Below are 16,991 nucleotides of genomic sequence, written 5' to 3'. Positions count from 1 at the left end.
TGTGTGTGTCCATCCATCCATCCATCCCTGTGTGTGTCTCCATCCATCCATCCATCCCTGTGTGTGTGTGTCTCCATCCATCCATCCATCCCTGTGTGTGTGTGTCTCCATCCATCCATCCCTGTGTGTGTGTGTATCCATCCATCCATCCCTGTGTGTGTGTGTGTGTGTGTGTGTGTGTGTGTGTGTGTGTGTGTGTGTCCAGCCTACCTGTGTCCCGAGCCTGTGTCCCGAGCCTCCGTCCCGTGCCTTGCCTCCTTGCCTCCGTCCCGTGCCGTGCCTTGCCTCCTTGCCTCCGTCCCGTGCCGTGCCTTGCCTCCTTGCCTCCGTCCCGTGTCGTGCCTTGCCTCCGTCCCGTCCCGTGCCGTGCCTTGCCTTGCCTCCGTCCCGTGCCTTGCCAGGATCGCCGCTCTTCGTCGGCGCCTCGGCGGCCATTCTAAAATTCAAAAGCCGCGCCTCCGCCTTCGCCTGTGATAGGCGGAACACTGAATTTCCCAGCAGCCTGTGTTCCGCCTATCACGGACATCATCTCATCCTCGTCCGTAGTACGAGGATGAGCGGATGTCCGTGATAGGCGGAACACTGACTGCTGGGAAATTGAGTGTTCCGCCTATCACAGGCGGAGGCGGAGGCGCGGCTTTCGAATTGTAGTATGTCCGCCGTCTGTCTGCTCGATACGCTGATCGAGCAGTCAGACGGCGATGACTCGAGTATAAGCCGAGGGGGGCACTTTCAGCCTCAAAAAAGAGGCTGAAAATCTCGGCTTATACTCGAGTATATACGGTATATATATATATATATATATATATATATATATATATATTTATGGTCCAGCGCCCTCTGACCGATACGGATAAGGATGACAAACAAGGTTAACATAAACTCGCTTACTCGAAATGGACCTGAAAGTGTGCCCTGGTCTAACGTACGGTATACCAAAATAAGGGGGCATACCTTAGATAGAGAAATGGGTGATAAATGAAATGAATATGAATGGAGTGAAATGAGTACTCTCATGAGGAGTATAATGCTTGAGAAATACCCTGAAAAAGGGGATGGGTGGGTGGGTATCGCGCACCGGAACCGACGAGGAAGATAGGCGAACGGGCTGGTTATATACTCCACCGGGCTCCTCCCATAATTTCAGGCCACCATACTGGCCTTTCTATTTATGGTCTAGCGCCCTCTGACCGATACGGATAAGGATGACAAACAAGGTTAACATAAACTCGCTTACTCGAAATGGACCTGAAAGTGTGCCCTGGTCTAACGTACGGTATACCAAAATAAGGGGGCAAAAACATTCAGGTAGGGGTTGCATCTTCATTGTTTCAAGCTTGTTACTGGGTGAGCTTGACAAAGGCCTGGGTCATCTCCACTTGCGGATCGGGTATGCAGCGGGCGAAACAGGTGGACCTCCTTCTGCCCAACCTCTTGTTAGAGTGGTCCGGGACGCCTTGGCGGGATGCTGTTGAAGCTGCTCCGATACGGAATGGATGTCCGGAGTAGTGAGTAGGATTGAGGTGAAGGATACCCTAGAGTATCCTGACGTGTTCCATAAAGCGGGCAGCGTTCAGAGGTTTAGTGTGAAATGGCAGAAGCAGACTAGTTCCTGGTTGATCAGCCAAAAGGGGTCAACAAGCGGGTGAGAACGGCAACTGGGTAGCAGCGGTTGTTGGACTTATAGAAGTGTATGTCCATACCCGAGCCAAGCTGCTGCGTCTTGGAGACTGTTAAGTGTAAGACGAAATGGTCTTCGTATCGGACCAGGTGGTGCTTGCACAGCATGCGTGCTGTGGGGCTACTACAAGTAAACTCGTTCGGCCGTAAGAAGCCGTAGAAGGCCAGGTGTATGGCTGCTTGTAAAGGACACTTAATGTGGAGACCGAAAGGTGAAGTGGCCAGGATATCTGACATATTCCTAAAACGTCTCCTGTGATAGGCAGTCGTTTGGTGCCGGCCATCGGCTGGCGCTTCTGGACACCGCGCATAACCGCCCGAACGGTGTGGTAAGAAATAAGGAGGGTACAGTAGGGTCCTGGAGGGATGTGAAACGTTGTACGCCGGTCAGGTATAGCCGGGTCGTATTAAAGGATAACGCCAACTGCGAGTGGCAGTATGAAATGAAGGCTATGACTTGCTTGACACGGGACGTCTCTGTGCTGAGACACGTGATGAAGCGGTTAAAGGCCCTCCAGGCTGAATGATAGGCCTGGGGGTATTGCGGGAAAGGGAGTGATCGACGAGTTGGGTAGCCGCACGGAGATGAGGGGCTACTCCAGGGTCAGTTGAGACCAGTCCGGGATAGCTGCTGATGTTAGTCCGGCTCCGGGTACCTGATTGAAAATGAAACAATGTTAGAGCGGGAAAGGGCGTCCGCTGCCTGATTGAATTTACCGAGGATAAAGGAACAATGGATGTTGAACTGAGACAACAACAAGAGCTGGACCAGTCGACGTAGGAAGGACATAATTAACAGAGAGGACGCCTTGGCGCAGCCAGGAATTGCCAGTAACTGGGGAGGCCAGGGAGCTGCGAGCCAGAGGTGGCCAAAAAACAGCCGCAAGCCCGTGGAGGCCGCTGCGTCGGTCATCACCTGGGGTGAAAGGGAAGACACAGAGGGAATGAACAGGGAGAAGCCATTCCCAGACGATAGGAAATCCTCCCGCATAGCAAGGACTGCTACCGCCGCGGGACCCAGGCTGAGGACTTGCTCTAAATCCTGTGAGAGGGACAGTGAGGCCAATAGGCGTGACACAAAAGCGCGACCCTGAGGGATGATGTGCATAGCGAAACTCAACATGCCGTGTAGGGACTGTAGGAGTCTATAGGATGACTAGACTGGGGAATATGCGAGGACATTATATGCCCCTAAAGATGGCAGTTGTGATGGGCGAACGTTTGCCGTTGGCTATGAGCTGATGTCTCTGGATGCCTCGTAGTGGGGATCTTGCTGTATGGGCCTTAACGACAGATGGCTCTCCGTGCACTGTAAGGGTAAGAAATGCTGAACGCTGGCTAGAAATAGCCTGGGCGAGCTACAGGAAGAAGCCAGTTGCGTGTGTCAACATGATCCTGGTGCAGGACGGAAGTTGAACTCAACTGTCCTAAGGAAGAGACGGGTAGGCAGACAACAGTGAGTGGTTTGTAAGAAAAGCCACAGGAGACGAGTGGCCAATTGAGTGCTGCTGAAAAAGACGTGTAGCCAATTTGAGAATGTGCTTGCCAACGAATGATTGCTAGAAGTTATGATAAGTCACGAGCTTTGGCATGACTGAAAAGTTGTGTTTAAACATGTGCTTGCGACAATTGCCCGGGAGTTTATCACTGGAGATGTATGCGTAGTGACTGTGAGCAATTCGTGTTACCGCATGTGCACTGCGAAGACTGCAGGAGTTGTGCTTAAATGTATGTTTGGATGCGTGCTTGCGACGATCGCAAGATGTTACCCAGGATACGTGCTTGCTATGATTGCGGGATGTTATGCTAGGATGCGTGCCTGCCACTAATGCAAGGAGTTATGCCAGGACTCGTGCCTGCAACGATTGCAAGGAATCATGGTAGATTACATGGGTAGCCAGGCCGGCAAAGACAGAAGTCCATCCGGTCCAACCACAAATCAAAATAAATAAGGTATCACACAACCCGACACACCCAATTCTACGCCCATAGCTGATCCAGAGGAAGGCAAAAACCCCCAACAGAGCATAGGCCAATTCGCTACAGCAGGGGAAAAATTCCTTCCTGATCCCTCGAGAGGCAATCGGATTTTTCCCTGGATCAACTATACCTATAATAAGTACCCCGTAATACAACGTACCTTTAGGAAAGTATCCAGGCTTTCCCTAAAGCAACCTATTGAGCAAGCCAGAAGTGCCTGCCAGCAATGATTGCAATGAGGTGTGCCTGGACATCTGCTTGCAAGGACTGCAAGAGGTCCATGCTCGAATGCGAGCTTGCCATGATCGCAAGAGGTCTAAGCTTGAATGCGTGTTTGCAATGATCGCAAGAGGTCCGTGCTCGAATGCGTGCTTGTAATGAGTGCAAGAGGTCTATGCTCGAATGCGTGCTTACAATGACCGCGAGAGGTCTATGCTCGAATGCGTGCTTGCAACGATTGCCAGAGGTCCATGCTCGAATGCGTGCTTGTAACGAGTGCAAGAGGTCTATGCTCGAGTGCGTGCTTGCAATGATCGTCTCTCTTTTTTTTTTTTTTTCAAGAAATCTATGCTCGAATGCGTGCTTGCAATTATTGCAAGAGGTCTATGCTTGAATGCGTGCTTGCAATGACCGCATAATGTCTATGCTCGAATGCGTGCTTGCAACGATTGCAAGAGGTCTGGCAAGAAGTCTACGTTTGTTTGAGGAAAGAAAACAGCGAGAAACGCCTAAACGAAGCTGAGTTTTCCTTTTGTGGTAACGTATAATGAAATGAAGCCGAGGAGCCAGGCCCCCGGTAGGCATCCAAAACATTGAAGAATCAACTGGAACCAAACCGGGAAGCGGTATGTGACAATGAAATGAGTGAATCTGCCATGACAGAGATCCGAATTCGCCATGCCACAAACTTGCGACCGAGCACGAAACGGATTCTGGAGCATGTACTGAAATGAGGCCATTCCTGGGGCACGCCGAGACGAATCTGGTACACCGATGTGACTATTCGTACCGGAACGTGATAGGTGAAATGAAATGAAAACCCATGACAAAGACACGAATCAGAGGACGAGCCCATGAACCAAACAGAAGAATCCTGTCTTTGGAGCATGTACCGAAATGAGGCGTAACAGCTGGGCGCACCGGAACGAATCGGTGCATAACCAAATGCAACAGGATTCGAATCGGAGCGTAATAAGTGACAGAAATGATATGCCATGACAGAGACAAGTTTCAACAACTGGACAGATGGTTACCACAAAGAATCCGTCTCTGGAGCATGTACTGAAATGAGGCGTAGCAGCTGGGCGCACCAGAACGAATCGATGCATAAGGAATGCGATGGGATTCGAATTGGAGCGTAATAAGTGACAGAAATGATAAGCCATGACAGAGACAAGATTCAACGACTGGACTAATGGTTTACAATAAAGAACCCGTCTCTGGAGCATGTACTGAAATGAGGCGTAGCAGCTGGGCACACCAGAACGAATCGGTGCATAACAGAATGCGACAGGATTCGCATTGGTGCGTAATAAGTGACAGAAATGATATGCCATGACAGAGACAAGTTTCAACGACTGGACTGATGGTTACAACAAAGAAACCGTCTCTGGAGCATGTACCGAAATGAGGCGTAGCAGCTGGGCACGCCAGGACGAATCGGTGCATAGCAGAATGCGACAGGATTCGAATTGGCGCGTAATAAGTGACAGAAATGATATGCCATGACAGAGACAAAATTCAACGACTGGACTGACGGTTACAACAAAAGAATCCGTCTCTGGAGCATGTACTGAAATGAGGCGTAGCAGCTGGGCACGCCAGGACGAATCGGTGCATAGCAGAATGCGACAGGATTCGAATTGGCGCGTAATAAGTGACAGAAATGAAAAGCCATGACAAAGACTAGAATCAAGGACTGTGCTTGAACCTGCGAGTGACTCAGTCTCTGGAGCATGTACAGAAATGAGGCCGAACCCTGGGGCACTTCGAAGCGAATCGGTGCATTGGAGATGCGACGGGATTCGCATCGGAGCGCGGTAAGTGACAGAAATGATGAAATGATTTAGAAATGGTAGAAATGAAATGATCCGACATAACAGACTGAAATGATTGAAATGACTCGAAATGATTGAAATGACTCGAAATGATTGAAATGACTGAAATGATTGAAATGAAATGAAACGAAATGACAGACATAGTACAACGGCATGAAATGATTGAAATGTTTAAACTTATTCGGATTTGAAACGGTCCGACCGTTTTTACGGTTTGAACAACATGAGATTGACATTGTCCGGACTGCTCAATTTAACGTGACAAGCAGACAGCTGTAATTTCGAAACGGTTCGATCGATTCGAACATAGAGAAATGATCGGGGGAGTCGTTCGGTTTAGCAACGACGTGCTACGAAACGAAGTGCCTGGTGGCACGAACGACATGTACCGAAAAGTGATAACGACTTCTTTCGAAGAAGGGGTAGTGACATGAAGTAACGAATACGAGTGCCACAGTTAAGACGTTCGTGCAATCTAGAGTGAGAGGTTCGTGAGTTCAGGAATCTAGTTTACGTGACTTTGTAACACATGAAATGAAAAAGGGTGCCGAAGCCTACCTGCGACAGCCGGCCCAGACGTGTTGTACGACAACGGAGAATTTCGATTTGAGTATAGCGACTCAGACGGCAATCAGACGGACGCTGACGAACGACAAGGCTTTGTCGACCTGAAGGCGGACGGAATAGCGTGGGAACTCACGAACCCGGCTCACTATAAGGTCTCGAGGATGGTCGGCCCTTGATTTCTGACGTATCAGATATCGCGCACCGGAACCGACGAGGAAGATAGGCGAACGGGCTGGTTATATACTCCACCGGGCTCCTCCCATAATTTCAGGCCACCATACTGGCCTTTCTATATATATATATTAAGCAAATGACAGTCATTGCAATATTTTATGCCACTCAATATTTGCGCAGCGGTCTTTCAAATGCAAATTTTGTGTAAAAAAAAAAAATACACTTCAAGGAATAAAAAAATAAGAAAAACAAAACAGTAAAGTTCGCCCAATTGCTTTGAATAATGTGAAAGATAATGTTACGCCGAGTAAATGGATACCAAACATGTCACGCTTTAAAATTGCGTACACTCATGGAATGGCGACAAATGACGGTACTTAAAAATCTCCATAGGCAACGTTTTAAAATTTTTAAAGGGTTGTCTTTCCTTTAAGACAAAGTTGGAAAAGTGGGTGGAACTCCACTTTAAGTTTGTATAGGATCAGAAACTTCCAGCACAGTAGAATTCTGTAGAGCAGGGGGTTTCTAAACTGTCTTAGAAAAGGAAGGGTTCACTATCCTTCAGACTTTAGGGGCTGTGGCCAGTGGTGTTAGAAAATGCCCCTGCATCAGTGGGAGTAAACAGTGCCTCAGGCTTGGTGATCACTGGGAGTAAAAAAGTGTCCCATCATTGGTGTCCGTGGAAAGAATAGTTCCTAACATTGGTGTTAGTGGGAGGAATAGTGTCCCATAACTGGTGTCAGTGGGAAGAATAGTGCCCCATAAGTAGTATAAGTGGGAAGAATAGTGCCTTGTTGTTGGTGTGAGTGGAAGAAATGGCACCAAACGTTGTGTCAGTGGGAGGAATAGTGCACCATAATTGATGTCAGTGGGAGGAATAGCGCCCATCATTGGTATTAGTGGTAGGAATGCCCCATCGTTAATGTCAGTGGGAAGAAATGTGTCCCATTATTTATGTCAATGGGAGGAATCATGCCCTATTGTTGGTGTCAAAGGAAGGAATGGTGACTCATTGTTGGCATCAGTGAGAGGAATAGTGCCCCAAGAGCCGGATAAAATTCCTCTCACATGGCATGTGTATACTACAAATGACATCCCAAAATAAATTCTGCTACACCTCCTGAGACTTACAATACTACATGTGTGGGACTTTTTCACAGCCTGGCCACATAGAGAGGCCCAACATGCAGGGAGCACTGTCACATGTTCTAGGAGCATAAATTACACATCTAAATTGTTGACTAACTATTACACTTTTGAAAGCCCTGGAGCACCAGGACAATGACACGTGACAACGATGTGGCACTGATGCCACTAATACGGGGCACTGATGACAGATGGCACTTATACTTGGCACTGATGACACGTGGCACTAATACGTGGTGTGACAGTGGGGTCACTTTGGACACAGGGTGAATAAAAGAAACCCCCGATATGGTCTGTGATAGCCATATTCAGGGCTGTATAATACATTGTGGATAAGTTGGATGTATATTGTATGTGGGGGTTAAGTGTCATTGCGGTGAGGAATTAAGTTGTTTTGCATTTCTATTGTTCATTTAAGTCTATTCTTGTGTGTATTGTAAAGTGCCAGACAGACTGGCTGCTAACCCTTTGTGGAAAAGATGTGTATTGGGTGGGATCGTTTGAAGCATAGCAGACGTCTTGGGATATGTGGGTGGAGCTGGGCTCTTGTTCATATTAAAGCATGTGCCTTGAATTGTGTATAAAAATACAATGTTGGTTTTTAATAAAGTCATTCCTACTACAGCAGAGACAGAGTGCGTCTCGTCTTTTTGCCAGAGGGATCGGCTCCTATAGGAAAGGGTCGTTTAACTGTGGATATTGGTACCGATTGGATATGTGTCTCGGAGAGGGAACATCGTAAACGGCGTTAACCCCCTTTATATTAGGGGAGCCGTTACACGTGGCACCGATGACAGATGGCACTGATACGTGGCATTGATGACACGTGACACTGATAACAGATGGCACGTGACACTGACAGGTGGCATTGATGACAAATGGCACTGATACGTGGCACTGATGACACTAATATGGCACTGATGACAGATGGCACTAATATGGGGCACTGATGACACGTGACACTGATATGGCACTGATGACAGATGTCACTAATACGTGGCACTGATGATAGATGGCACTAATATGTGGTACAGATGACACATGACACTGATGACAGATGGCACTGATACGTGGCATTGATGACACGTGGCACTGATAACAGATGGCACGTGACACTGACAGGTGGCATTGATGACAAATGGCACTGATACCTGGCACTGATGACACGTGACACTGATATGGCACTGATGACAGATGGCACTAATATGGGGCACTGATGACACGTGACACTATGGCACTGATGACAGGTGTCACTAATACGTGTCACTGATGACATATGGCACTAATATGTGGTACCGATGACACGTGACACTGATGACAGATGGCACTGATACGTGGCATTGATGACACGGGGCACTGATAACAGATGGCACGTGACACTGATACGTGGCACTGATGACAGATGGCACTAATATGTGGCACTGATGACACGTGACACTGATGACAGATGGCACTAATACAGGGCACTGATGACAGATGGCACTAATACGGGGCACTGATGACAGATGGCACTAATACGGGGCACTGATGACAGATGGCACTTATACGTGTACGTTATACGTATACCTCTTGCAATAAAACATATTTTTAGCAATGCATTTTGCGTGATTTGTATTTTCATTCGAGCCAGCCTAGTGCAATTTGACTTTAAGACTAGACTGGCAATGGCTGCTCAGTATTCACAGCAGGGAGAATTTTATGAGAAAAGTGTCTTTGGAGGGACTGCCCCTCCAAAGACACTTTTCTCATAAAATTCTCCCTACTGTGAATACTGAGTAGCCATTGCTAGTATTGGTCTTTAGGGACAAACAGTTTGAGCATATGGAAATGGCTGATTAAATAATTAAAAATTAGCCTGTACTTTACAGCCATTTTACAGTGTAAAGAACATTCCTGGATCATGGATGTTTAGTATAGCAGTCCCTCAACTTACTCACTGTGTGCACTGTGCAGGAGATGCCAGATGCTGCCGATGCTGAGTCAGTGAGCCTGAGTAGCTGAGTGACTGAATCGCCGCCTTACTGCTCCAACATGCGGAGAGACAGGAAGGAATCACTCTGCGGCGCCGGGGGGGGGGGGGGGGCGTCACTACATAGGATGCACGCACTGTGACTGGCTGGCCGTGTCCGCACGCACTGTGCCTGGATGGCCGATCAGCGGCCATGCCCGTATCGCTGCCACCCCTATAGTCGCGGAGGGGGGTGCCGGCCTGACACCCCCCAAATGTGCGGCACCCGGGGCAGCCCGCACCCCCCGCCCCCTACTTAGTACACCTCTGGGCAGCAGCCAGTTTAAAATGTTGCTGGCTGATGTAACATGAGGTCTTAGGTTTTAAGGGTTTAGGTAAAGGGGGAATTGTTGGATGATAGTAAGTGTCAGGAATGTGCCAGTGCGGATGCGCACGTGGGCCCCTTCCCGAGTTGTGCAGCAATGTTCGCCCACCAGTATGCACCTGCGAGCTCTCTGTGCGCACGTTGGCGCGCAAGTGTGCCCGCGCTAGCGCTGTTTGGCACCGAGGAACTTTTAAAAGGACCTCAATGACACTTGTGTAGCGCTGTTTTATCTGCAGCTCTTTGCCTGTGTTATCTGAATCCGTCTTGCTGATTGTTTACTGACCCGGCTCCATCTGACTTCTCTACCTTCTCAAATCCGACCCAGGCCTGCCTGACCCTGGCTATCTCTGCTGGGAACTGTTGCCTACTCCTGCCTGCCTTACCGACTCTGCTGTTGTCTGCTGCTCTTATCTGCCTGATCACCTGCCAACCCAACTGTCTGACCTTGCTGTTGTCTGCTGTGTTTCTTCTGCCTATTGCCTGCCGACCCAGACTGTCTGACTCTGCCTATTGCTTGCTGCCTTGTGTTGTAGTTTTCAAGCCTTCTCCTCCAGCTCCAGCAGCCGCTGTTCCTGCATCTCCTGCCACTCAGTTCGCTGATTGCTTCTGCCTGCTGTCATCTGCAGTCCAGCCATCCTTGGAGGATTTCCACACTGTTCCTGTGCCGACCATTACAACTTCCATCAGACACTCCTACCCACTGTGCTCACGAGACCACTGTTCCCATTCCAGTGGCTCCTGAACCAGTGCTGTAAGCCTTTGTATACATGATCGGAGGAATGTGTCTGATCGGAGCGTTTTGTCAGATATTCCGACTGTGTGTGGTATGCATCAGACTGTTTCCGTCGGACCAAATTTTCCAACTTGCCGGAAATATTTTCGGACAAAATGCTCCAATCGGACATACTCCGATCATGTGTAGAGAATTCCGATCGGACAAAGTGCCACGCATGCTCAGATCAAATTCCTACATCAAAGCTATTGGCTACTAGCCTGAACGTAGTCCCGTCTTAACGAAATAACGTCATAACGTTCTGAACGATCGGATTTTCCGACAACTTCGTCCGACCATGTGTTTACAACAGTTTCGGACAAAATCCGACGGATTTGGTTGTCGGAATCTCCGATCATGTGTACAAGGGCTAAGAAGGGTCTTCTCCTACAAGTCGGGCTCTACTATCAGGGACCTAACAGTAAGGATTAAAGTAATATTTAAGTAAAGTGTGCAGGTGGAAAGGCTTATGCAGGGCCATCCTTAAAAGCATTGGAAGAGGGTAGCAGATTGATCAGAAGTGAACAGCCTTGGAAGAGGGTGGCAGAGGGATCAGAAGTTAGCAGCCTTGGAAGAGGGTGGAAGCAGTTGAAGGCCTGAGCAGTGTTAGAAATGAGTGGCAAGGGATGCACAGGTGAGCATTGTTAGAAGTGGGTGGTTGGGGCTGCAGAATTGAGCAGTGTTAGAGGATGAGGAGGGGATGCAAAGGTGAGTGGTGTGAAAGAGAGTCTGTCTTGGAAAATAGATTTTGGAATGTTGGGAGGCACCAGTGCCTGTAGCAGAGGAGCCAATCGCACAAGTAGCACCCTCTAGTGCTCAGTCTATAATAGGAAAATGTATCTGACTCATGGTAGTTGTGTGAGTCTAGTAAATCATTGGGGGTTACTGTTGGTCAGGCTGGAGGTCAGGTCAGGCCTCTGGTACCTCCCCCTGGTACTAGAAGCTAGTGGGTGAAGGCCAGGAGGTCCTGATCTGCATATTTTTGGTAATCTGGCCAATCCCCAGGCAGGAGGCCTGGCAGGGTGGCTGGGTCAACCCATAAATATGGGAGAGCCTGGCTAGCAGGGGGGGTTGGGTGGAATATGGAGTAAGAAAGCTGTGTTGTGTAACCTGGGAGGGGACCCTGGGGCTGAGGGGGGCTTTGCCTCCAGGCTGGTAGTTAAAGGAAGAAGGACAGAGGGATTGTCACTACCCTACAGTCTCTTCTAGGGGACCCCTAGCTTGTATGGAAGGACGTGGACAGCAGGAGGCCTGAACAGTAGTCTCTTATGAAGCAGCAGACATTTCCAGGGACAGTGTGAGTACCTCTATACCCTCAGGGCTTAGAAGGGAGAGAGCTCCCCGATTCAATATTCAACAAGCTTTCTACAACAGTGCCAACAAGCTTATTCCTAATCCCTTGTCCTGGCATATTTCACCAAGCAGCCAGGTAGGCTGGTATTTTCCAGAGATGGACATAGAGTCCCTGCAAGTTGGGACTTTTCCTAAAATTCCACCCAGGGGACACATAGCTCCTAGAAGGGGGGGGGGGGTTTCCTTTGCCAAGTCCAAGACTGCTGTTCTGGTGGGAATGGAGTCAAGGATTTGTTTGCTTTTGTAGTGTACATAGAGAAGGAAGTTGTCCTCACCATTGTTCTTCGAGTCAAGTTGGGCATCCCATAATCCCTATGCCCTATCCACGTTTTTCCCCGAATACAATAACAAATACACACCCATGGACTGATTCCTTGTCTCTGAATGAAAGTGGAAAACTGCATGTTGCCTGGCTCTGCAGGATTAGGGGGACCCAAAAATCCAGCGGCCCTCTAGGGTAGCGCTACGAACAGATTAAAGGAGAGGCACAGAGACCAGGGGAGTCAGTGGAGGAAACTTACACTGCATGACACACACCTAGCACTGTTAAGTGATCAGCAACTAGACAGATTTGTCACCTGCCTAGGGACTACTATGTATGTCATATTGCTGTTGGGTTACTGCACTTTAAATAGACTGTACAGACTAAAGGTTGTAGCTAGCTAAAAAAAATACATGTTACTAATTTACAATACATTCTTGGCTGTTTTATGACCTGATTATAACAGTTCATGTATATACAGTATTTTAAAAATAAACCGTGCAATGTGAAAATGCAGTATGTAGTGCTGAGTGCTGAATTGTCGGCTCTGTATAAATGCCTACAGTAATGCTTGCTGGAAAGGATGCCATTCCGCGCTTCATTTCAGGCAGTGAAACAGTAGGAACACCCAAGAGGTTATGCATTATGGTTGCTTTAGTTTTCGGGATACTTAGGTAAATGGCAAAATTTACACATGCCCATGTGCTGAAAACAGCCCCAAGCTGTCAGAGTTGAGAACTAATTTAGCGGGGGTTTCGTCCAGGAATGAATAGGATAATGAATATTTCCTGCCTGGCAGCGCTCCTCACTAATCCCCTCAGATATCATCTTAGATGAGGCAGAATCACAATAATAATTATGGAAAGCTAAAATCTCCTAACTGAGGATTTCTGATTGGCTTGTAATTCAGTAAAATCTAGAATATTGTTCTTCTTATACACAAGTGGAAGACATTGGAAGCTTGCTCTTGTTATATTCTTCATAGTGATTTACATCAAACTATTCTGCCACCAGGGGGCTAAACCAAAGAATGAACGTCTTCTGTAATAATTTGTTTTATTTTCTAATTTTTCTTTATACTCTATTATTTATAACATGTTCCGTAAAGCCGCTTATAATGGAGGTGGTAGGAATTGCATAATAGAATTTAACCTCTAGCAGGAGCCAAAGCTGGCTCACGGGAAAGGAATAATGGGAATACCCTCAGGACTCACACTAAAGAAGACATTCCCGCTGTGCCTTAAATTCTTGCGGGTAAGACGTTGATATTTAGCAATTCATATCTAAAAGGCTAAGCCCTTGTACACACGGTCGGAGATTCCGACGGAATGTGTCCTATCGGACCGTTTTGTCGGATATTCCAACTGTGTGTGGTCTCCATCGGACTGTTTCCGTCGGAATATCCGACGGACTAACTTTTCCAACTTGCCGGTAAAATTTTACAACAAAATGCTCCGATCGGACATACTCCGATCATGTGTAGCCTACTCCGATGGACAAAGTGCCACGCATGCTCAGATCAAATTCCTAGACCAAAGCTATTGGCTACTAGCCTGAACATAGTCCCGTCGTAACAAAATAACATCATCACATTATATACAATCGGATTTTCCGACAACTTAGTCCGACCATGTGTATGCAACATCACTTCCGGACCTCTTCCGGAATTAATCAGTCGGAATTACTCCAACGGGCTTGGTTGTCGGAATCTCCGACCGTGTGTACAAGGGCTACGTTTTCTTTATCTTTCATATGTTATACAGGTAGCTCTGTCCTTCCCTATGTCAGAAACTATGAAATCAGACTGAGACAGAAGTACAGTTAAATCACACATGTTTAATAATAAAAGTAAAAAGAACAAACCTAGTCAAAACATAGCAAAAGTTCAGTAACTGGAATGGATAGTCAGCCAAGCCAGAAGTCAGGGATCAAAGTAGTGGAACATTAAGCAGGATCTGGAGCCAGAGTGGATGTCAGCAAAGCCGGTCTTTAAACAGAAAGCAGGAGATATTTATTGTGAAGTTGACCAAAGTGAAGGCAGAGCTCCTCTGGACTGGACAGCTAAAGTAGGTAGGACTGATGAGCAGGATATTAAAAACAACTGAGTAACTGTGGAGAAAGATGGGAGCTGGCAATTAGCTGACAGCTGAGAGAGGGAAGGCCTGGGCCCAGACCTGACACCCTTTTCAAAAAAAGTAGGCCACTAAAAGGTGAAGTTTTAAATATAGGTGAAACCTGGTGGGCTGAGCCAGTTCCTGGCTTCATATACTGTACTTTATAGATTTCCCAACAGTGATATCTTCCTGCCATAATTGCCACTCTCTGTTGTGTGTTTAAGCTTTCCTGTTTTCCTTTGTACACACGGTCGGAAAATCCGACCACAAAATCCGTCTGATTTTTTCCGATGGATTTTGTCCGAAACTGGTGTTGCATACAAAATTGTCGGAAAATCCAATCGTTCGGAACATGATGACGTTCGTCCGTTACGATGGGACTACGTTCAGGCTAGTAGCCAATAGCTTTGGTCTCGTAATTTGATCTGAGCATGTGTAGCACTTTGTCCGATCGGAATTCTCTACAAACGATCTGACAAAGTCCGATCGGGTCATGTTGTCGGAAAATTTTATATCCAGCTCTCAAATTTTGTTGGTCAGACAATCCGACGGGAAAAGTCCGATGGAGTGTTTACCAGTACCACCATTATAGCCAATATCATTATTACTACTATCATTATTATAATACCACTATCACTATTATTGTAGCATTGTTACTACTTTTATTAAGTAAATGTGAGGAATCAAAATTCAATTAAATCATAGTTATTTTATAGACTGAATGTGGGGAACCTAAATTAAACATATGGGAGAAGTTTATTTACCAATCACCTTGGTAATGGACCCACCTCCCCCCATGTCACCACGATAACAGAAATTACCTAAATATTGAAATAATTTCTTTTGACTGCAACATATAAGGTAAATATTAGGTTTAGAATGTAAGACATTTCTGGAATGAAGTTATGTGTAATTTAACCCTTGGTGGAGCTCCCTGGGAGGAGAACACACATAATTACCTTGAATATAAAATAAATAATTACTTGAAGATGTGGGGGATACTTCTGTCACCCACCAATTGAAAGAACTAATAAAGCACTAAATAGAATGAATTAAGTTGGAGGTTGGGGGAGGAGAAGAGGGAGGGAGATTCCCCATCTTGGGACTCCTGTGTCACGTATGGTTGAACTGCGAGGAATATCTGGATACGCATTATTGCAGTCCATGGGGGGGGGAATAATGGCATGGTGTATGAAAATGCACTATATTTGTATGACTATTTGGGATCATTTTTGTCACTTTATTTAGATGGCAGCAATTCAAGTCTGCTAGCTCCTGATGAAGAAGACCATGTCCATGAAACACATTGAGCGGAAAGACTTGCTATAAATCACTGCAGTGGTTTAAAATGACCATTTTATAATTGTATTTTATTATGTTTACTTTTTTTAAAGAAATTAAATAAAATGTTACAAATTTTACTAAAATGTTGTGCCTCGAAAGTCCCATATGTTACTACAGATACTCTTTTGATATAGCGTGCAAAGTTATTGAAATAAGGGGAGGGTAGAGGCTGGGGTAAATGAGTAGAGTTGGGCTTTAGTGCAAATGTTATTACTTTCCAGAAGTCAGTGCCTGGCTCATCAATGACTTGTATTCTGCAAAGCAACCTCTCTGATTTCTATCTGTGATTTGCCAAAAATTTGCTATGGTGGGTAAAAATTTAAAATATGTCAGTTTTTTCATTTCTGTCACTGTGACAACTATACAAATATTTGGGCACGACGGCAGCAATAAAAAGTAGTCAAGTTGTAACTCTTCCCCACTCTACTGTGTTTGTTGGTTTCCCCATTATCCTGTCAGGAAGTGATGAGAAATCTCCCTAATAGGGGCAATAAACAGCAATACAAGTACAATTTCAAGTACAGAGGATCTAACCCTTCCTTGATTTATCTAAAACAAAATTAAATGTATTGGCCAGAGTTGAGCCTGAATGGAACCTGCTGGGCTCCACATCCAAAGATACAACATGCTGAATGTATTTTTGACACTCATTCATATGCAAGAACATTCTGCATTTGAAAACATTGAAAATACAAGTTAACACAAGTTGCGTGTTTGAGTTCCTACAATGCTAGGTTCACACTGTGGCAATCCGATTTTGATCTTGCTATTAATGTAAATATGTAGTTCAACTTGGATGCAACTGGGATGTAACTTGGATGCTACTTTGAAGTGGTCTGCATATTCTATGGGGCCAAAATCACACTGGAATCCCACCAAAGTAGTACAGAAACCTTTTCCAAAATCACATAGTGCTGAGTTACATCAATGTGAATGGACACCATTGAAAACAAAGTGATTTCCATCGCCATGAGATTCTGTGTGACTCAAGGTACATCTGAAATCACACTAGTGTGAATGGAGCCTAAATGCCTCACCACATCCTGCAGACAACTGCCCATTCCATGGTCCCACTTTTGACCAGAAAACACAATTACAGTATGGCTATGCCAATACAGTATATTGTTATAGAATTTTCTTTTTTGGTGGAGGATCAGGCTAAAAAGCTTGTATGGAAAAGGACTGTTTGTAAGAAAATGTTATACTGTT

This window comes from Lithobates pipiens, unplaced genomic scaffold, assembly GCF_037356315.1.
Source record: "Lithobates pipiens isolate NorthernLeopardFrog02 unplaced genomic scaffold, aLitPip1_a1.2 Scaffold_1, whole genome shotgun sequence".
Lineage (NCBI taxonomy): Eukaryota > Metazoa > Chordata > Amphibia > Anura > Ranidae > Lithobates > Lithobates pipiens.
Note: the sequence above shows the minus strand (reverse complement) of the source record.